Raw genomic sequence first — 24,774 nt, forward strand, 5'->3', positions numbered from 1 at the left:
CGACAAGGAAAATGATCCCAGTCACACAAGTAACCAGACTGGGTAAGACCGGATGTCTTCTGAGATGATTTATAAAGTTAGTCACTCGCCAGTCGGTTGGCTTAATAACTTCGGAACCGGCGTTAAACTGTAGGTTCAGTCCAGATAAACCCATAGTTGGTAAAAGGAGACTAAAATATATTTAGAAAAAAGTTATATAAAAATTTTAATAAATCTTACAATTATCTCTAATATAATGATATAGAACATCTCTGAGGTTCGGCATCCTTATTATACATTACTACCAGTTTTTGGGCAAAAACAATTTTTGTGACCTATTTCGACTTCACCAGATATCATGTTTTTTTTTATTATTTTTATTTAATTAATATCGTTTCCGTCTAACCTACAATTTGTCTTTATGATAACTTAAATCTAGGTATATAACTAGGAGGCCCCATCGGCCCTATCTCAATCTCTGGTGAAATAATATCTATACATGTCACCGCTGAATTTTTTAATATATGCACCTCACTACATAACACTACACAAGATCAGATGGTTTGATTCTTTTGAGTCTGTGTCCTGTTCTGGTTGTATCCAATAGTTGTAATATTTCAACGTTCGTGTGAGAATGGAGTGTTTCCTCATGCCCCCTTGCAATACTCTTGATTTCTTGACTGACTGTGGATATCTGAAAGTCTCGATGTAGATAATCAGTCCTATAGTATTTGGGTGCACCCACAATACCTCTCAGGACTTTGTTCTGAAAAATTTGGATTTTATTTATGTTACTCTTTGCAGAACATTCCCATAATTGAGCTCCGTATGTCGATATAGGTTTCAATATTTGCTTATATAATAGCAATTTATTATGTACTGATTATTGTGTTTTTCTTCCAATTAGCCAGTACATTTTTCTATATTTCAATTCCAGTTCTTTTCTTTTCTTCTTTATATGTTCCTTCCAGCGAAGTTATGCATCGAGATTCATTCCGAGATATTTAGCTTTGTTGCTATATCGAATGATAGTATTATTATTTATAGTTATTGGTGCTTGTACGGTCTGTTTATAGGTGAACTGCACATGTACAGATTTACTTACATTAATTCTTATTTTCCAAGCTTGTGTCCAATTATTTATATTGTCACTTGCCTGTTGTAATTTTCGTGAGGCTTCTTCACTATTATCTCCGACAGCTATAATCGCAGTATCATCAGCAGTAGCCATCGTAATATTTTCCGTTTGTGGTATATCGCAAGTGTAGAGTAGATAAAGCATTGGTCCCAGTGCACTTCCTTGGTAAACCTGCTTTAGATTCTTTTATTGTAGAGTAAGCTTCTTCTTGTTTGATTCTAAACATTCTGGTTATAATGTATGATTTTAATAGTTCCATGTGTTGTTTTGGTAGCATTTTCTGTAGTTTATGAATGAGGCCTTCATGCCAAGCCTTATCGAAAGCTTGTGCTACATCTAAAAATATAGCTGAGCATACTTTTTTACTTGCGTAGGCTTTTTCAATAACATTTGTTATTCTGTGGACCTGGTTAATTGTTGATTGCCTGTTAATAAACCCAAACTGGTGTGTTGGTATTAGGTTTTTTCTCTGTATGATCGGTTTTATTCTTTTCAACAGAAGTTTTTCAGAAACCTTTGATATTACTGGTAGCAGTGATTTAGGTCTATAGGCTTTTATTTCGTTTGCTGACGCCTTTTTGATATGAAACATGATTATGATTGTATAATTAATTAAAAGAGATTCTTGACATAGTCACGTTAAATTTAGATTATATTGTCTAATAACAATATCATATAAATAAACATAAACTAGTATATAACGATTCTTGTTTGCAATATTATCAGATATACGCTCAGTTCTTCTTTTTTTTTAGTATTAAAACCTTTTAATTAACTTCTTTTGAGACAAATTTACATCCTGTCTTTCTCAGTACACAGGATAAAAGGTCAAATCTTATTTTTAAAACTGAACTACAGATATATTATGATCTTAAATACAGCTATGCTATTTCGGAAACCAGCAAGAATTTATTCAAACTACCATTATTTCGTTGATCTCTCTGATTTCGAAAGCCACTAAACATAAATTGAACAATTACAATGGCACCGAACAGTCGAAATAACAGTAGCTCGACATCAAACCAACTGTTTTTTACCAACCGTTTGATATAATCACTCAAAATCATCCACTCGAATCGATTTAAATGAATTAAATTCGTGACAAAAGCGGTTTGTCCTGATATTAACGGTCTCCGTACAATGGCAGGTTGAACGAAAACGTGTATTTATATAAATTATCAGTGAAACAAAAAAAAAACAGCGGCGAAAACAAATAAAGACGAACAAGCGCATTTCAATGGAATTTTATGCAGTCTGCATTGGATGTTTGTAACACGACCAAATTAACGTTAATTGTCCTAAAGGAAAAAGGAGATTTTTTTAGCACACACGCGACATTACAGGAAAAAAATTAACTTATTATCTTCACAATTATGTTGTACGTTCTGCTTTAATAGTATAAATGTGTTTTCGTGTTCTTATTACAGAAGAAACCTTGAAATATTTACACCGCTAGCACCAAATAATTACAACATATACATTTAAGGTGCATTTCTGATAACTTTATGGCACCTTCGCTGGCTTTTCCTTGTTAATTGTTTGATTGTTGCACTGTAGGAGGAAATAAATGAATGAATGGCTATTACCCCATTAACAGGTACTACTTTGAAAAAAACTTTTTAGATATTTTGAAGTGAAACATTTTCATTCTGATGCATTTTTCAGTTTAACATTTTCCTTTCTTTAACTTTCTTCCGCAATTGATTTTCGCTTATTCATATCTCGATTTTGAACTTTTTTTCATTTTTCTTTTGGCATTTATCGTGTTGTTTTAATTACAATGTTTCTCAACACAAGTCCAGAACCCTTTTATTATCTGCTGTTTGATATTTCTTATTATGTATATTTTCTCATTATCTCTATTTCATAACACATTCTAATTTGGAATTATTTCTGGAGTATATCCTTGGTTCTAGCGTGTGTTTTAAGATTCTTCAGTATTGTTCTTAGTACTGTTTCTAAGTTTTCTGACACTTTTTGTTACCACGTACTATTGGCCTTCAAGTGAGCGTTAAAGATTTTTTTGCAATGCCAAGCAACAATTTAAATTTATAGTAAATATATAAAATAGTAATTTTTTTATTTTTGTGTATACGTCACTCAATTTTATTATTATTTATGTATTATTTAGGAACTGTCCCGACTTTTAAATTGTTCGTTTAAATTAATAGTTTTAAATTAGTAGTTAGTAAAAAATAAGCTAAATGGTAGGTAAAAATTAAGCTAAATGGTAAGTAAAAATTAACCTAAATGGTGTGTATATAGTAGAAAATAAAATACACGTAGTATATAGCTTAAATAAGCAAAAAGTAAGTAAAAAATAAGCTAAATGGTAGGTAAAAATTAAGCTTAATGGTGTGTATATAGTAGAAAATAAAATACACGTAGTATATAGGTTAAATAAGCAAAAAGTAAGTAAAATATAAGCTAAATGGTAGGTAAAAATTAAGTTAAATGGTATGTATATAGTAGAAAATAAGATACGTGTAGTATATAGGTTATATAACTATTTTCTTTATTTATTTATAATTATATATATTATTCAAAGTATTTTTCATCGATAACTGCTACATTTTCCTAACTTTCAGGCAGTTCATAGATATCATCTCGAAAGGACCATGTATATTTTGAGGTTATCCATTAATTGACTTTTTGGTATCAGAATGACCAAACTCTGGAAAATATGGCAGGTGGAGCAGCAATTGCCATTTTAATGTTTCCAAGTATGTTTTCGTCGGTGTTGTAACAAGTGGTTGTCATGCTGAGGAATAACATTGTTGTGCGTTTGCTCGTATTCTGGCTATTTCTTGCGCATGTTCACGACATTCGATGAACTTCAGCTGCTTTTTTCTTTAAATTAAAGCAAAAAAGTGAAAATTCCCGCAAATGCGATTTACTCAGTGCAGATTCAGATATTTTCAAGGCTCTGAAATTTTTTTTTATTAGCACTTTGTTGGCACACACTGAAAAGTGTTGCTGTTGCCTGTAAATGAGGTTCCTTCTGTGGTAGTACCATCTGTTGTAAAGCTTTAAGTCAAGTTATGGGCCTGATGTTATTGTCTTATTGGTATGTTATTTATTACGTATGTATATCCCATCTCTTTATTTCTATTTTCTGATCAAATTATCCATAGATATAATCTGTTTTAAATTGTCCATCTCTTTTGATTCATAATTTCTAGCCTTAATTTTCTTTAATAATCTGAGTTTATGTTCTGAACTCTTCGTAACATTTGGATTCCTTTTTGCCCATTATCACCTGCAGTTTCTTTTAACAATTCTTCTAGCATATTCTGAAAGCAGCAGTTGTCAGCGATCCAATTTTCGATCAATGTTAGCTTTATTCAGCTTTTCGAAATCCTGTACTGGCCAAGCAATGCTGGATCGATCTCAACAATCCGATGTTCTGGTATATCCGGGTAGTGTGGTTAGAATTAGGTAATGTCTGCCTGAGCATTGCCATGCAAGAGGAAGACTTTGCGCCTGTTGCTCGTTAGTGCTGGATTATAGCAGCTCTTAATAAACTACACTTTACTAGTTCCACCATGTGCACAGCAAGATTTTATGGCCATAAATATTCTGATAAGATGTCAATATCAATGACTCTTCTCTGGAATTAGCGATTTCTTAATTGCTCGCCAGTTTCCGGATTGGTTGTAAATTCATCTCTCAACTCTCTTAATGGTGTATTTGATGACTTTACGTTAGAAATTATATTTTAATGGGTACTAATAGAATTATTTTTATCGCAAAAGTTGAATGCTATTGCCAGAAAATAAGAGGGCTCCAATTCTTAGGCACCAAATCCTTGATAGGCATTATTATTATAGATAGAATTTGAAGAACAACCCGATCATTTTCTACCTTCTTTAGACCATTTATACCAATCAAAAATACTTGCTCAGGATAGAATATCACCATTAAGTAAAATTTTTTGAAAAATGTTTCAATTCATGTTAAATATTGAATAATTAATGAATAAATAGGTTTATTGTACATATGCAAGAGAATCCTTATAGCTATTGATGCTATGGTTTTGAGATTCATAACGGATATCATCCATTATTATCTGTCAGTTGACACATTTATAACAGCAAAAGATGTATCTTTATCTAAGGCTATAGAACAAGTACAAGTAGCGGTCGACATGATCTACAAATGGACTAGAGACTGGAAAATACAGCGTAATAGTTTCAAATCTGTACATGTTAATTTTGTGTTGCGGCGAAATGACAAAAACTTAATTATATCACTTGATGGTTGCCCGAGTCTTCAAGCAAAATCAGCTCGGAATATATCTCGATGGTAGATTAAACTAGAAACATCATGTGAGACAAGAAGCAGAGCTAATTAGACTCAAAGTCAAGCAACTGTACTGGTTAGTCGAAAGATGTTATCAACTTGATCTAAAATCAAAGAGATTGCTTTATCAGTCAATCTTAAAGCCTATTTGGACCTATGAGGTGCAAATATGGGGTCGTACTAAAACATCAAACCAACTAGTAATCCAACGCACCCAAAACAAAGTGCTACGAATAATTACCAAGGCTTATAGCTACGTAACCAACGAAGAATTGCAGCATGATCTCGGAATAAAATGAATACACGAAGTGATCCAAGATTTCGGCCTAAAGCATGAAATAATATTGCTAAATCACAGCATCACGGAAGCATTACTAGACAAACGCAAGAAATCAGAAGAATGAAGCGAACCAAACCACACGAAATGTAGTGTATTTTTGAAGTGTATTTTTAAGTTTAGCTTAAGTAGATTAGTTTTATTTTAATTGTTTGTATATTAATGCAAGTATAAGACAACAGTAGTAATAAATATATTTGTGTATTAAGATTGTACTAAGCATATCGAATGTAAGAAGTAATTCAGAAAAAAATATCTGTGTGTTAAATGAAGAGGCATTGTCAGTATCGAAATTAAACTTATCTTGAACTGTATCTTACAATTTTTGTTAGACCAAAGTTGATCGTCCTTTTTCAGAAACTGTTAATCGTTTAACACACATTTCTGTGTACATTACCAACGATAAAAATAATATTGATCCAAGGACAAAGGCCCACGTTTTAAAAGAAAATCGACAGGAAATCTATTCCCTTTCGACTGGCAAATATTGAATAAACCGCCGTTGAATGGCGGCCATTTTCTACCAACTAACCCGAAAGAAAACCAAGTGTGTCGGTCGCTTTTCCCCTCACTAAATATATAACGCACCGAAATGGGAGTAAAATGAATTGTATTCCGTGGCCTTTGAAGGTAAAAAACTGCTTCCTAGCTAATTTATTAGGCCTGTGTAATGATTTATGGACGGCTTGATGACAGGTCGACTATGCGGCCGACCAATAGTAGGAAGGAATTGGCTTGAATAAGTTTTAAAAATTGATTTGAACCCGATTGTTCATACTTTTTGTGTGGTGTGTTATTGTTTCTTCGCAGCAAGTGCGATTTTGTGTTGAGGTTGATGGTATTCGCCCCGTAACTCTATATAATGATTGTTTATTTTGATTAATTGATTTTTTTAATTATATAGAGTTTTTTAGTGTTTAGTTCTCAACTTAAAATTAGTTGGAATTCTTATTTGTTTAATTTAAATGATTCACTACTTATGTTCATTGAAATTTTATGCATTTTTCATTCTTCAAATTGTTTTTTGGATATAATTATTAATATAAGCTTATCTCATTGATTATTTAACAGAATTATTGATACTTTTTATTTTTGATTTCCACTTTTTAATTGTTTATATTTGGTTTTGATCGGCGATACCTGCTAGTAGTGATAAAGCATCAAATAAACAAATCAAACAAACAAAACACGCACACCAAATAGTTAAATTCGATGCTTTAATATTGGATTCCCTATATAAAAACTTTTCATTCAGGGTACACCAGAGAGCGTGTCAAGCGGAAATATTTATAGCGGGAAATTCAAATTTTTTATTTCAATAAAAGAACTTTATAAACACTATTTGACATTTGAATACAAAATGAATTAAAAACAATTAAATAACATGGCATTTAGCAAATATGGAAAATGTTTCATTAGGCCAGTAATATATTTTTAAAAGGGAAAATACTGACATTTTTATTCTTTAAAACATTAAGTATAATATATGTAAACAATTTCTACTGCATTTGGTATGAACATATATGAAAAATAGCCTCTTGAAGCTTCTAGTAATTCCTCTCCTAACACAAACCACACATAATTATTCTCAATAGCCACAATACACTCAGTTCTTGGATATTTTGGTGTTTTCCTACCTGGTTCCTACTTGTCTGAAGTTGAAGGTACAGATTCAGCTGTTTCAAAAGAATTTGTGGAGAAAAATATCATCATTTTCAGTTTTAAAATCTCAATTTACTTCATTTGAAAAAAATGTTCTGCTTCCTTCCTTAAGTTTATCATTTTTTACTTTTAAAAACCACTTCTGTGCTAAAGCAGGTTCCTTGGAAAATAATATAATATATTTGAACTCCCACATCCTGTAAAACTACACTTTTGTTTCGTTTTTACATTTAAATAAATAATGTTTCTTTCTCTTTTATGCCTCCAGCCCTTTGATGGTTCCAACGTGAACATAGTCACTTAGTCACGATGAAACACTTATGGATCTTATGTTGGTGCCGTCCCATCATGACTCTAATGCTGTTTCAATGATTTAAAATTTAAATTATTAAAATTACTCCTTAAAAATGTTACTTGTAGTTGGAATTTCAACTACTTGACGTGAATTATTTTCTAGTTTGTATTTCAAATATTTATGGATTCAAAATACATTTGAATATAAATACATTTCGTGATGTTATTAATGGGTGCATTCTGAAAAACACTCGATAGCTTTCATAAGCAAAATGCCGAGCCTTAAGTATATCAAACTTTAAAGTTGACTAAACGATAAAACCAAATGGTTTGCTATTCTTGATCGACATCCAAATATAAATTGCGTTCATGCAATACAATATAAATTTGTACTCATCAAGAATTGTAGAAGGTCTTTTAGCAGGTTTTATTTATCCCCCAATAAGGGTCTATTTCTCTGATATTATATTTAAAACTCAAGTGTTAATATAGACATTTCCAGGGCTAGATTAGTTCTATTCTATATAAATGACTTAACACCTAGGTGCATTTTGTAATTTATATTTTAAATAGACTATTATATGACTATTTACTATTTTCAATTACTAAACAGTTAAAATATTGTGTTCTGTATATCATTTGGATACCGTTATGCCGATCAATATCACTATTGCCAACAGTGTCCAAATTATTTTAACAAATCCTATTGAATAGTATAAAATCAACAGTTGAGGAAACATCATCATCATCTTATTCCGGATTATCAATTTGGTTTCAGGAAGTAACATTCCACCCTTGTTCTGATTAACAGAAGCATCAATGGCATAGCAAAGTCACTAGAAGAAAATTAAATTCGTTCTGCAATATTTTTAGATGTTGCTCAAGCTCTCGATAAAGTTTAGTATAAGTATTTAAAGCATAATATTGAAATATTCCCTACTGACAAATATTCAAAAAGGCATATATAACTGACCAATACTTTAGCGTTAAACAAGACGTTGCCTGTTCAGAGTTAACGGAAATATAAGCAGGTCTGCCAACGGGAAGTGTATTAAGACAAATTCTTTATGTGTTTTACACTCGAAACTTCCTTATAACACATGGGGCAAAAGTTCCGCTGTGACGTTTAGCTCAGTGTTGCTTTAACCATTGTGTTGTGTAGACGTTTAAATTTTATTATGAATAAATATACGACATAATAATGAGCAGAAATAGTGACAATATTTATTGAAAATAATCGTTCCATTATTGCCACTCAGCGAAAATTGCGTAAGAAAATCCAAATTGTCCAGTGCCTCACAAAACACAGTTATTACCACCAAAACAACGGACGCTTCGTAACGCTGAGTTAATGTTAGTAATGCTTAGTTACATATTTCTGCATGGTTTAAGGCGAATTTCGAAAACTGATTTAAAAATGTTTCCGTACCATATTCAATTAGTCCAGATATTGCCACCGAGACATCCTGATCAACGAGTTAATTACAGTAATGCAATCCTAAGGCTACCTGGTGAAGATTTTTCGTTTACATTTATAATGAGCGATGAAGCCCAGTTTCTCCTCAGTGGCCACGTTAATAAACAGAACAGTTGGTTTTGGTGAACACAGAATGGTCAATTAATTCATGAAACATCATTGCATCCACTAAAAACCACTGTATGGTGTGGGTGTATATGGTGTGTGGTGTGGTGTATACTGAAAACATCATTGGTCCCGAATTCTTTTTAAATGACCAAAGGTGTTGCAGTTACTGTTATTCCTGAACAGTACCAAGACATGATTCGAAATATTGTGCCTGAAATAGAAGAGCAAGGACTAGAGGACATATGGTTTCAGCAAGACTACGGGCCACAGCGCACACAGCTGGTTCAACAATTGAATTATTGAATGACGTTTTCCACGAAGGCTAATTTCGCGAAATGGCGATTTAGCATCGCCAGCCAGATCTCCGGATTCAACAGCAACAGTCTTTTTCTTATGGGTTTTTTTTTGAAATCAAAAGCTTATGTTAATAGGCCCCAAATTCAACATCTTAAAGACAATATTCGTCAGGAAATTGAAAGAAATTCAGCCTCAGATGTTGCAGGATGTCATGAAAAAGGCCTTAAAAAGAGCCGAAAGTTGCATAGCGAATCGCGGTGACCATTTAGCACCTAGTTTTTCAATCACAACGAAAAAACGTAAAAACCAAATAAACCTTTTATGAAAATCAAACTTACTTATCTTTCCTTTGAGCCAAGTTGGAGGTAATCAAAATGGTACTCTACACTTTGGCCCTCGTTGTATTTAATGAAAATATTGTTACTACATATGCATAAAACAGTTCAATCCTAACCATTGGAGATAACAATACTGAATCAGCTGAAAAGCTACAATCAGTTAATGCTGAATTAGAATGCTTATTAATTATCAGTACATATTAATTTCATCTACAAATTAATCTAGCTATTTATAGTAAGTATTATTATATATAGAAATGAAATATTATAACAAATATGGAAATAGTAATGATATCGGTTATTATAACATCAACATTCCGCGCTCTATTAAAGAACTATGAATATAACAAATAATGATGATTCAAATAATATGCGCCAGCACTTCACCTGTTGTGCGAAACGGAAATCGATCCGAACCCGATACCCGGTCGAGAAAAAAGCAACCATTATTAAAGAAATTGGCGTTTCCACACCCTCGACGTAGTGAATCATAATTTTAAATCAGGCCACGGCTCGCGGCAGTTTCAATCGTCGATCTTATCGCCATCAAATACGGTTCTTTTACACGTATCCGTACGTATCGAACAGCTTGCCGTGGCGGTCTATTCGATTCGCATCGATCGGGACCACCGTCGATCGTACCACCGCGAAAAAAATCGACTTTTTGAATAATGCAAGGAGGAGCAGATGTCCGGCCACGTGTTCGATAGGAGTCTTTTGTTTTCGGACGATATACTGTCGCCCGATGATAATCTATCAAACCGTTGTTTAAGGGAAAATTATCAATTGTTACCTTATATTATCATACTAAAGTTAATGATGTTAGAACCAATCAGAGCTAAATATATGCTTTGCTTTGATTAATTGTATTTAAAATAAAAAATATAAAATTTATTATATCAATCGAGTAAATTTACACTAATAAGCTATTTGTTGTTATTCCAATTTGCTACGATTTTAAAATTAAAAAGTGTTTATTCTACGACAGACACTATGGGCTTAACACCTATGTAACTGTTTTGAATATGCACTGAATTTTACTTATAACTTCACTGAACTAAATGAAAGGATTCTCCCTTTAATCTTATGATTAAGCCATCATCTTCTAGGAGCTATGGTACCTCAACTTTGTGTGCTTATGAAGCCTCTGTTCATATCCTTAGGCATACTTCTTGATAATGTTATCGACAGTTTCTATTATCCGGTCCTTATAACGATTGCCGCTACGAATGTACTCAGTACCTTGTTTTGGAATATTCGTATAAGCAATAGGTGGTACAACCCCAATGTTGAACGCCTGAAGTTCACCCTAAATTCAAGACTTAGTTGATAAAGCAAAATATGATTATATACGACAAGATAAATATCTACCTAATAACCAAAAAATTTTTGTTCTTTAGCTTCAGAATTATTAACATAGTGGCTTTCAACTCAGTTTAACATCGAGGGTCTTGCCAAGATATTTAGCTGTATTTCCATACGGGACTACTTACTGTTTTATATATAGTGGCTTGTCCTTGACTCTTTTATTTGTGAAATCGTCATACTCATTAGTTTGTGAATTATAGCATTTTGAGTGAAGCAACTTTTGTTATTGTGAAAAAAATGGTTAAAAAGGAATTTCGCGTATTGATAAAATATTGCTTTTTGAAGGGAAAAAATACAGTTGAAGCAAAAACTTGGCTTGTTGCAGAGTTTCCGGACACTGCCCCTGGAAAATCAACCATTAAAGATTGGTATTCTAAATTTAGACGTGGTGAAATGACCACCGAAGACGGTGAATGCAGTGGACGCCCAAAAGAGGTTGTTACCGAGGAAATCATTAAAAAATCCACAAAATTATTTTGAATGACCGTAAATTGAAATTGAATGAAATATTTGGGTATGAGAAAGCTCTGTGCAACGACGGCTTGAAGATTTCGAGCATTGTTTGAAGATAATCCAGCGTAATAAACCCGAGTTTTTGCGTCGATATATGACAATGGATGAACCATGGCTCCATCATTTCACTCCGAAGCCCAATCGACAGTCATCCGAGTGGACTGCACACGATAAACCCGCTCCAAAGCGTGGGACAGCGCAACAGTCGGCTGGCAATAATTTTCATTGACTACCTTGGAAAGAAAGGACCATCAAAAGCGACTATTACATAGCGTTATTGGACCGTTTGAAGGACGAAATTGCCGAAAAACGTCTGTATTTGAAGAAAAAAAAAACGTGTTGCTTCACCAAGACTATGCTCCGTAACAAAAATCCATGAAATGGGCTTCTAATTGCTTCCTCATCCACCGTATTCTCCAGGTCTGGCCCCAGCAACTATTTCCTGTTCTCAGATCTCGAAAGAATGTTCGCTGGGAAGAAATTTTCGTCGAATGAATAGGTGATCATCGAAACTGAGGCCTATTTTGAAGCAAAGAACAAATCGTACTACAAAAATGGTATCGAAAAGTAGGAGGGTCGCTATAATCAGTGCATCACCCTTGAAGGGAATTATGTTGAATAAAAAAAACTAATTTTGCCAAAAAAATGTATTTTACTATGGTAGGCCGGGGCTTTTCAATTGACCTGTTATATGTAAGGTTATTGTGATCAACTTATAACAAATAACTCAATACCATAAAAACGAAGTAAATTATTTGAATCTCTAATACTAATTACCTTATGTTTTGTACCTAAAGGAGACTAGTTTTTGAATATGTTGAATATTTGAATAATAATTTGAAATAAAAACGGTAAAATAAAAACCCTTTTTTGCGTCGTACTTCAATAGGATTATTATATTCTCTAACAGTAGTATATAATTTTGACAAAATGAATTTAATATAATATTTATTTCGTTTATTTTTTAAAACTATTTTTCCCTTTTGCCTACCGAATCCATGTATTAAAAGTGAGGTTATAAATTAGCGTGATATAATCCAATTGATTCAGACGCGTTTTATACCGTGTCCGTGTTGAAGATGAAACGTATTACGTCGACACGTAATTGATAGGACGTTATAAAGATAAAAACAACGATAATAAACGAGACATGTGTACGAGGTAATGGCGTTTCCCAGTTCAATTTAGAACTGCCACCTGAAACCGGCCCGTTAAAAATTCAACACGGTACTGATCAATAGACGGACAAAAGCGTTAATACTTCGATATTATATCCGATGGTCAAACAAAAGGCCGCCCTACCATTTGAAACGATATCTCCAAGGTTCGCGGCGGACAAAATGGCCGCCGTGCTCGCCTGCTAATAACTGGAATTATCATATCACATTAAAATGCTATTGGGATTTGTAATTCAATCGATCGATAGCCACTCTAGGATCCTCTATAATTTCCCGCGGAGTAACCGAGCCGCAATTTTCGACTAAATATTTTCTACGGCTGGATATTTTTGTCCTCGTAAATTGTTTATAATACTTTCTCGGTAATAATTGCTTTGCTGCGTTTCTTTCCGATAAATTGACTCGTACTCCACTGGATCTCAATTAACGAAATTATTTTTAACTCCTGTTTGTAGAACAATGATTGGTTGAAGGTAATTCGAGGACAATATTCCCCAGTGATTAACTACAAACTTCAAAGAATGGTTCCATCCAAACAAATTGAATAATTTAATCGTATTATTTGAAAGAAAAACTCTTTAACATTTGACATGGTGGCTCCTCACAAACTTTTGTGGCTGTGACCCTTTCGGGTGGATGACCCATCGAATAGCTTCGCAACATTAGACCAATAAATTAATTCAAAAAATTTGTAACAGATGGCGATACAATGTAGTAAATCATATTGAGTACTTTTGTAAGACACTCATGCCTTAGCTTCTCAGAGTTTCTCCAAGTTTCGAATCCAGTTAATCCCATTTGTGGAAGTGTTTTATGTCTTTGCTTCATTTTAAAGAAAAAAGTGGCTGAAGGTCATTGAGCCTTCTGAAGCTTATGGTAATCACAACTCATCGATTTCAACACGTGAATACAAGTTTCAGTGTTTGAAAGGCTGAAGACACCGAAGACAAAGGGCGTTCTGGACATTCAATAAAAAATTAAAGAGAAGATTTGAACTCATTAATCGATGATAATCAGTGTGCCAAACGCAAGAAGAATATGCGCAATTATTGGAATAATACAAGCAACAATTTCCAATTTTTCCAAAAATTTCCCATCCATCAATAGTTTAATCAAAACATGAGTCTTGAACGAATTGAAGTTAAGAGACATTGAAACATGTATGTTGTACATTGTGTTTTAGTCGAATATTTCAATGGAGCGATATTACGGGTGTTCAGTTATAGATTTCGTGATATAAGGAAGCCAAATCTGGTCATCATACCTATGGATTACACGTTGGTCCATCACTGTATACGAGAAATACAGAAACAGTCAAAATATTGGAGTGAAATTGAATTGTAGTGAAATCGATGGTAATTTTGTAAGTATTGATTTATTCCTGATGTAGTTGAATATATCAGATAATATGCTTATATATTTGAAATCCCATTGTTAACAAATAACAAATGTATTTCCGTAATTAACCCTAAAAAATTAAATGGCGATTATTTTATGATGTTTGCAATTTATGTAATGCAACATATTGTGATTGCAGCTGCATTATTGTCTCCCTAAATTCAATTTGGACTTATGTGATATAACATGGGGTTGCACTAAAACATCAAACCAACTAATAATCCAACGGTGGCAAAATATAGTTGTTAGATTAATTACCAATGATTATCGTAACCAACGAAGCTCTATGATTCCGAAATCAAATGGAATAATGAATAAATGAGAACATGAAATAATATTGCTAAATCACAGCAACGTAGAAGCAATACAGTTACTGGACAAAACGCAGGAAATCAAAAGATTGAAGTGACCTAAACCATATGGACTTTTATATTGTAGAAATGCTTATTCTTAACTTTAGCTAAAGTAGTCTAATTTAATTTTAAGTTTGGGAATACATACTCATGTATCTATTCCATTCGTCGTGCTTGTATATCTCTGCAAGTACAACAGACCAACGGTAATAAATTAGATTTATAATTAATGTAAAATGTAACTTTAAAAAATTTAAAATCAAATAGTATCTTAGATCAGGTACTACAAATCAAGAAAAAAAATATATTGTAAAAAATGAAGAGAGAATACATATATATATATGAATATAGAAATATATATGTCAGTATATACTGATATTTGGCATACACATTACTCAATAATTTATTTTTCTTTAAAACTTGAAGATTAAGATAGTAAAGAAGTAATCAGTAATAACAAAATAAAATGTTCATCAGATTGTCATCGTTCAGCTATATTCAGAAATATATTGCAGTATTTTTCAAAAATTTTTTTTTCTGAAATAACCTCGTAAATTGAAACAACTGCATCATACTAGATGTTACACCATACCAGTGTATTCCATCCAAGAACAAGAATATATAAATTGATAAAATTAGAGCTTAAAATTAAGAGCATACAAAACGTAAAATAAAATAAGTCAATACAATTGAAGTCATATTTGAGGTTGGAACTTTTAGAGTGGCCCCAGGTAGATCCGATATAGACTCGGCGATGAAGGAGGACCGGGGTTTGGTTAAAGGAAGAACGGTACGTTTCGCGCTTGTGTGTGTATGTATATGTGTGCTGAACGATAATCAAGACAAAGAACTGAACGGCCACAGTCATCAGTGCCTTAAAAAATGCAAAACGATATCAGATCGTTTCACAGATCCGAGTATGAATTATTACAAGTAATAACCGGTTATTATGGCGATTATATACCGCTTTGCAACGTTTTAGCTGCGATTTCCGCTGTTTGTTCTCCATCCGAACATGTAGAGCAGCGCCTGTCTCTTCTTTTCTACCGAGTGATACGTTTTCAGTTCCATATTTGTTATTACCATACCTAATTACCGACGGTGTACTTTAAACTCATCGACGATCTTCGGTTAGTCTTCTCGGTTTTCAAATCAAAGAAAATAGCTATTTAATTGTGCATACAAGAATAATATTATTTCAGTGTGATCGTGAAGCTGCTCGTTTCTATAAGCCGGAGTTATGATCCTATAAATCATGGCGTTTTCATGGCAATAATATGCTTTTCCACACACTACTGGTTCTTTGAGATTATTTCTATTTGCTTCGTCTTGTGTTGGCTGTTCCCCAAACCCAAAAATATTGCTCAAAGCTATTATTTTGATTTCATTATTTTGATAAGATATTTAGAATGTTTGAAGACTGAAAAGCATGAAATTTGAAAAATAATTATATTGAAACCATTAATTTTATAATTTTAGTTAATTTTTGTAAATTCTCAATTTTCTCGCACAAAACTTATTGAAATAGTAAATCTTAATTCAAAAATTGTTTAAATCTTTTATGCTATCAATATTTAATATTAAATAGCTATACATATTTGTGATATTAATATTCATGAGCTCTATTATGTAATTAATTATCAATAATTATTTATCATTTAATATCAGAGAAAGAGGATAATCATTATCATTTTAATAACAATAACTTATATTATTATAATTAATTTATGCTAATAAATGTTTTATCTAATAACACAACCATACATTTTATTTATAATAGTTGTCGTAAACCTTATACAGCTTTTAATATTAAACATGTATTTTAGTACTTAAGAGATTTTTCTATATATTCACACTAATGAATAAATGGATAATAAGAAAGAGTTTGGTTTATCATAGTCACCATTATAATGATCCTAAATAAATTTTGTAGATAACCTCCGAGCTAGCAAAATAATAAATTCACATTAGTATTATAATCCAAAAATTTGCGAAAGTAAACATTATTGAAAAAAAGAGACAATGCTCAAATTCCATCAAAAACGTTTTTCTAATATACAATCCATAAAATACATCCCATTTTTCATAATTAAGCTTTCTGTATATTGTCCTCACATATTATTATTAACGAATAAGAGGCTAATAAAAATAATATAAACATCTTATTAAAAATTAATAACTTATTTAGTTTATACCATATATTGTTAAATTAAATTGAATTATATTAGATTTATTTCATATAATTTAGAAATATTTACTTGCTGATTATAATGAGAAGGTATAGCATAATTTTTTGTAGATTTATAAATGATTGTGGTGAATTGTACTACAGGGTATATGCTAAATAATATTAACACCATGTAACGTACATGGTATAAACACCAGTACATCTTGTTGCATGTTGGCAACATTGCTTCCTTGGAAACAATACGACACGTATGCATTTCTAATAATTCATACCTTATAGACGTATTTTCATATTATCTACTGCTGATTTTCTCTACTAATTAATAAATATGTTTATAAACTCACTGAAAACTAATGTAAACATAAAATAACCTAAAATAACATATAGGATCTAACATTTATCTATTGTTTATACTTTTATAATAAATTTCTAACTATAAACGTGTATAAATATGACCATTTTTCATTCCTACCTTTACTATATTTTTCAGATAAACTCTTTTTCATATTATTTGATATAAACATTCTTTTGGCTTATAGCAATATACAAAATTACTATTACTAAATTATAATATTTTACTTATAATTCATACCTCAGACACGTAATGTCTTCGCTGCTGATTTTCTTTATTAAGAAACAAATAATTACATAAACATTATGTAAAATGAAGATCAATCTACACATAAAACACCACCTAAAGACTACGCTCGTAAACAATGAGGCGTGGGGGAGTAAAGCATGTGGGAGGTCAATCAGCCCTTCATTCATTCACATCACTAGCCGGACTACTGCGAATGAATATCTCAACTTTCTCAATGATGAAGTTCTCATGTCATATTCCAAGGTGATAATCCTTCCATACATACAGCCAAAAGAAGTAGTCTTGGTTAAAGGACCATGTCAAATATCTTCCTGTGTGAGCACAATGTTCAGACCAACAAATAGTGACTTAACATCTTATTAATATATAAATATTTTGCATATATTAGGTGTTTATATTATTTTATCCATTCGCTGCAGCTTAAAGAAGAATTATCACACTTAAGTAAACGTTCCTTACGTTTAATCTTAATCTTTTTGTGGTTCGCTAAACTCTTCGTTGACAATAATAAGTGGCCGCTTCTAATACATCGATACTAATGTTCAAACATTTTCGTCAATGTTAATAGTTTACAATTGTTGTTTACAACTATTAACATCTCTTTTTTAATTTTATGGGCAAAGTTAACCGCTAACTTTCTACAACTGATTTCATGTTGGTTCTTAATCAATAATAATTTATGGGCTAGAAACATTATTTTATTTACACGGGAGTAAAATCATGCATAACCTCACCAAATCAAAAATTCTTCTGCTAACTCACTTTTACACATTTTTCATCATTATTAATACGTATACGTAACAATACATCTCATTAAATAAATGTAAACCGCGTTCTAGTCGAATTTAAAGTTTTTTGTGATCCCAAAACTATTATTAGAGTATTAGAGAAAGAGAACGAATTAATTAGCTTCCGAATCGGGAACTGTAAATACCAAAATCGTTTCGTTATATCGAAGTCGTAGCCCCGAAAAAAATCAATCAGGTAAAACAAGAACCATAATAGCGTCGGACAATTTAATTTATTGTCTGTTTGGTGTGATATCCGTAACATGGCACGACATGCATTTTTGTTACGTCCACCGGCACAGTCTACCATTCAAAATCGCTGCTCAAATAAGATTGCTTCAGCGTCTCCTTGTCCGTCTCGGGCGGATTGGTCGGAGGCGTCGCGGTACCGACAGAGAGAGACGCTCGACCGTCCCGTTCGATTCACTAACTGGTTCTTTCATGGCTAGCGTGACAAATTTTCTAAAAAAGTCTTCGCCCTAACAGAAACTTAATCTTCACTGGTTTTCTCTGGTATTATTTACCAATTATATCTCCTGAAGTGTTCTTGTTAGACTTTAACAGAGACGACATTCTTCTGCGCTGCCATTCACTGGTTTTAACACTGACAGATTTCAACGTTATCTTCAGCATTCTCACATCATTCAATCTAGAAGAACAATACTGATTTATTAAGGGGGTGTTTTATTCAACAAATTAAAAAAAAATCATACGTTCAAAGCTTAACCCTTGAAGAATATGCTCTTAAGAGGATTTTGAACCGATTTATTTGAAATTAGGTGTGAGCCTTCTCTATTTCTTATATTCTTCTCTCGTACAAAGTAAAGCTACAACAAATGTTTTTAATAGTACGGAAATATAAAAAAAAATATAAGAAATGTATAGCCGCAGTTTGGCAAAAAACTTTTGTGCGATATCAGTTTTTTAATTTTTTTGATTCAGATTACTAGCACCGTTGCGATGATGTCAATGAGGGTGTGCCTTTTTTGAGACCCATAACATTTAATTAATTTACAGAATATGTGGCCTTTAATGACAACATATTTTAATCTGAATATAATTGTAATTTACTTAATTGTAAAAAATGCATTTTCTAAATGCGCGTTATACTACGATTTAAAGCAGATAGGAAGATACTAATTCCTAATAGCACGTGGTAGTGTCTGCTGCATGCTTATCGTCAGACTAAAGCTTATTACGGCATCTTATGACTAATACTTATTACCATTACCTATGTTTAACTACTAAGAACTGTCATCGGATCTTAAAGATATATCAGAAAACAAGCTATAAAGTTGTTTACGGAAATGTCTTTAAAATAGAATAATCAAACATCTACCCCAACAAAAAACTAAATATTAAGCCAAACTATTTTCACTTTAAATGTTTATATTATTAATGAACATTTTTCCTTTCAATAAAAAATATTTTTAATAAAAAAATTTAACTAATCAAAAACCTTATTTAACTTACCTATTACACGTATTTTATATTCTACTATATACACAAAATTTAGCTAAATACCTACCTAAACCTATTTACAGTATTATTTTAACTACTATCAATTGACTACTTTGAAGTCGGTGCCGAACCCAAACATTTATATTAATTTAAATTTCTATTGTTGGTAATTTAATATTTTGTATATGTCTCAAAATTATATTATTATTTTGTATACGTGTAATAGGTAAGTTAAATAAGGTTTTGATTATTTTTATTTAGTTATTACAGCTATTACTATGTACACATTTTATTTTAAAAATGTTTTTTTTGTGTTAAAAATCTAACTTTGATTATTTTTTAATTTTTAGTGATTTACTTATTTATTTAAATCGGTTCAATTTTTTTGTTAACAATATATTATTTTCCCCTTTTTGGTCAATAAATTACGCAGTTATTTTATTTAATATTACAACGGGTAGGCCAAGTAAAGGTGCATGAGGAAATACAGGAATAAAGAAATAAAAATTTGATTGAAAATAAGAAGCGCTTCAGTCCTCAGCGTCCGCTAACTAGCCTAGGTGATTTTTGATAAATGATCTAACTAAACAACAACAAAAAGTTATTGTCCCCGCCGGTATCATTCATCGCATATAGTGTTTATCTAATACAAATCGTAATTATTAACTGGAAGAAATGATTTGTCAAATTCATAGAAGATCCGAGCTGGTGTGTACCAATACAGTGTGATAAGCGTTCAAATATTCAATATGAGAAAATAGGCTCTTAATGTTTGTTTTACTTTGGCAGTATTTAAATCGCATATTGGAAAAATAACACGTACTTTCAAACTGAGTCGCCTCAGTTCTTAGAATATTAATAATTGGTGCAAATAAGTGATAATCGAAAATGGTAATGTGAGTGCGGTGATAATTTCATCTCAGCTGTAAATAAGCATTCGATTCAAAGCTGTTTCATTGCATGATTGATAAATAAACGAGAGCAGTAACCAACCGTTAACAAAACGTTCAGTCTTAAATGTATGAAGAGATATATACCCACTAATTTTAAATTAACAATTATTAACTTGAACACATTCGATTCCTGAGATTTTCTCTTAAAAGTGTACAAAATTCCACATACCGATAGTATCACTAAACGGTAGTTATATAATCAAAAAAAAATTCGCGTAAAATTAACAGGAATTAAATAAAAAACTGACAAACCTTTTGCGTTTATAATTAACCCGTACCCTTTCTAAGATGTTATCAACTATGTCGCACCTGACGTTGAATGTTGAACACACGGAGCGAGCGGCAAGCTTAAAGGTTACAAGCATGTTAAAATTACTTTAATTTGTTATAATTCATGCCCTGTGAAGGCGACAAGTTAATTTTGTCACCGATACCATCGAGAATTAAGGAACCCCAGTTGTGTAATGTCGACAAGGGCTTTTTTCTTGATTTAACTTATTTTTTTCCTATAAATAATTTTATAATGATTTGATTTCTTTTAAATAATTCAATTTCATTCATTATTTAATCAATATTTATTAATGACATCACATCTTCAACTACAACCGACACATTTTTCTGTCTGGTGATTCCTTATTTCAGAAGTAATCTGATTTTATTATTTATCAGGCCGCTAGTAACCCACTATCAAAAAAAGGTCTCAGAAAATTGATGCTAAAACCTTTTGGGTCTCTTTCTGGACCGGAGTACTTCGACCCCGGTAGGTATAAGGTTCATACTAGTTATTAATCTTTTGTTTTGATTCAGGATCATCGTGGTACACCAAGTTTACACCAATATATAACAATATATGTTGGTATTCCAAACCCGAAGAGCCAAAATGTGTGCTACGTGTTTTAAATATATATATATATATATATATATATATATATATATATATATATATATATATATATATATATATATATATATATATATATATATATATATATATATATATATAATATAATATAATATATAACAATATAGGGGGCAACTGGTTACATATAAGCCACTACATATTTATCAGTTTCTTGGCATGTGTATCGTTTATATATTACCAATTATTTATATGTAAAATAGTAACTGAAAATGAATTAAATTAGATTTATTGTGACGCTAAACGCATTCTGCTTTTATTGATATGTCTTTTTAATTTAGATCGTCTTATCTTCACCTTTCAATTTAGCCTTGTAGTGTACCTTGCGCCAAAAAGCTATTATTTTTTTATTTATTAAATTTAAAGTAATTATTTACTTTTCAACAATAAATAGCCCATGACTAATTAATTGAATTGAGTTATTAATTAAACGAATATTGATTATCTCTAATGTATTCCGTTATTCCAAATCGGGAGCTACTTAAATATTTTTAAAATTAAATTCTTACTACTATTAAAATAGACGTATGAATTTCATAAAGTACTGTTGTTTAATTTTGAATTATGTAATTGAAATTTGTTTGATATATTTTGATGGGTATAATTATAAATGATTTGTTTAATCGAATAATAAATTTAATAGTTGAAAATTATTATTATTTAACTATTTGAAATGCTGTTTCTCTAAACTTATTATATCGTTTATAGAAATATATATTCTAATTGAAAAGAGAGAGAATGCTGTCTGATTAGTTCCAACAAGTAAACGAATGAGCCTGTTAAAGTCGTCCGGGTGTCAGACGTATGCAAAATTCGTGAAAACAATAGTGATAGGAGATTATAACTCTAACCTATAAACTTCCAGCACTAGCGTGGAGCATTAAAAGAAGCTCGATAGGTTGGAGCCGATTTGTTTTGTCATGAAAAATTAACAAAAATAAGCTGAAGTGGAGCCATCACAGTACAGCTTGTATTTTGGGTTTGGAATACAACAGGTTCACGATTGATTTTAAAGGAGCAATCGTTCATCAATATATTTTTACCATCTCGAATGACCTTATATATTTGATTTTATTCTATTAAAATTACCATTTCAAGAAAGACTTTTTGCGTTAATTGATACATGGTACTTACACGATATTTACGTGTATTATGAGCAAGTGTTTGCGAGGTATGGATGTAAACAACTGTCAAATATGATAGTTTTGACAATATCTGTATAAAATAACATTTTCTATTAAGTATGGTTGAAATAAGACTCAAAAAGAAGAAAAAAATAGAGCTACCACCAGGGTTAACCAGAAAGACAGCCAAATTTCTCGGTAAAGACAACTCCAAACGTAAAGCGTTATGGATGATTCCAATATCTACATAGACACCGAACCTGAATATTCATAGACACAAAATCTTGTTGTGCATATGGTATGTATGATGAACCCATTGAAAGTACTAATGAAGTCTATCTACTTTAATGGAACAACTTGAATTCGGACACAAAGTCATCATTTGTATGGGAACGCTTGGTCACATATTGCAGGGAAAGTGAGAAGTACCACAAATCCGGCCAGATATAGTGTCTTTTACATGGCTACAAAATATTGAGGAAGTGCCAAAACGAAACGGTGATTGGTCAAAGCAACATAATTCCTGAAATAAGGAAAAAAATTGTAGAAAATGAAAAATGTTTTATTTAATATAAATTATACCAATTTTTCAAAAAACGCATTTTTTAAAGAGACAATACAATTATCAGAATACATATAAGCAAAAATGGCGAAAATGATCTATAAATAAGAACATTATTTATTTGAAGCCTAATATTATAACTCTGTAAAAAATATATAATAGTTATTATTCTTAATTACTTTCATTTCCTTAAATTAGATAGAATAAATATGCTTCTATATTCGAAACAGTTAATGAATTCTATTTCTGTAGCTGCATTAAAGCTTTCTTTGATTAAGTCTTTATCTTTTATCTTAAAGACCAACTCCACATAGCTGTTTTTTGAAATTAGAGCGTTGTCAGTAATCCGACAGAACTAACAAGACAATTGAAAAGTCTCCGGCCGGAATAGTAAAACACATTTTTATTGGCAATTTTTTTTTATTCAACATAATTCCCTTCAAGAGTGTTACACTGATTATAACGACCCTCCAAATTTTCGATATCATTTTTGTAGTACGATATGTCCTTTGCTTCAAAATAGGCCTGAGTTTCGGAGATCACCTCTTGATTCGACGAAAATTTGTTCCCGACGAGCATTCTTTTAAGATCTGAAAACAGGAAATAGACACAGGGGGCCAGATCTGGAGAATACTTATGACACGGTGCATTGTCTTGGTGAAGCAGCACTTTCTTTTTCTTCAAATGTAGCCGTTTTTCAGCGATTTCGTCCTTCAAACGGTCCAATAACGCTATGTAATTGTCGCCGTTGATGCTCCTTCCTTTTTCAAGGTAGTCAATGAAAATTATTACATGCGCATCCCAAAATACAGATGCCATAACCTTGCCAGCCGATTGTTGCTTTTTCCCACGCTTTGGAGCGGGTTCATCGTGTGCAGTCCACTCGGATGACTGTCAATTGGACTTCAGGGGAAATGATGGAGCCATGTTTCATCCGTTGTCACATATCGATGCAAGAACTCTGGTTTATCACGTTTGATAATCTACAAACACTGCCCGGAATCATCAACTCGTCGTTGTTTTTGGTCAAAAGTGAGTCCACGCGGCACCCACTTTTGCACAGAGCTTTCTCATACCCAAATACTTCGTGAATGATACATTCGTGTACATCATGGACACGTTCAGTTCATATCTTGAGAGTTTCTGCTACTTCATTCAGTTTCAATTTACGGTCACTCAAAATCATTTTGTGTATTTTTTAAATGTCTTCGTCGGTAACAACCTCTTTTGTGCGTCCACTGCGTTCACCGTCTTCGGTGCTCATTTCGCCACGTCTAAACTTAGCATACCAATCCTTGATGGTTGATTTTCCTGGGGCAGTGTCCGGAAACTCGGCATCAAGCCAATTATTTGCTTCAACTGTATTTCTTCCCTTTAGAAAGAAATATTTTATAAATACGCGAAATTCCTTTTTAACCATTTTTTTCACAATAACA

At 32.0% G+C, this 24,774-nt stretch overlaps 1 protein-coding gene across 4 annotated transcripts in view; it reads left to right on the plus strand.

Annotated features, from left to right (window-relative positions):
* Eyg (eyegone) overlaps positions 1–24,774 on the plus strand; it is an 82,641-nt gene that overhangs the window by 33,028 nt on the left and 24,839 nt on the right. The gene's annotated exons all lie outside the window — the stretch shown is intronic.

Source organism: Rhynchophorus ferrugineus, unplaced genomic scaffold (genome assembly GCF_030347505.1).
Source record: "Rhynchophorus ferrugineus isolate W39M unplaced genomic scaffold, kcgeb_rfMv2 rfM2, whole genome shotgun sequence".
Taxonomy (NCBI): Eukaryota; Metazoa; Arthropoda; class Insecta; order Coleoptera; family Curculionidae; genus Rhynchophorus; species Rhynchophorus ferrugineus.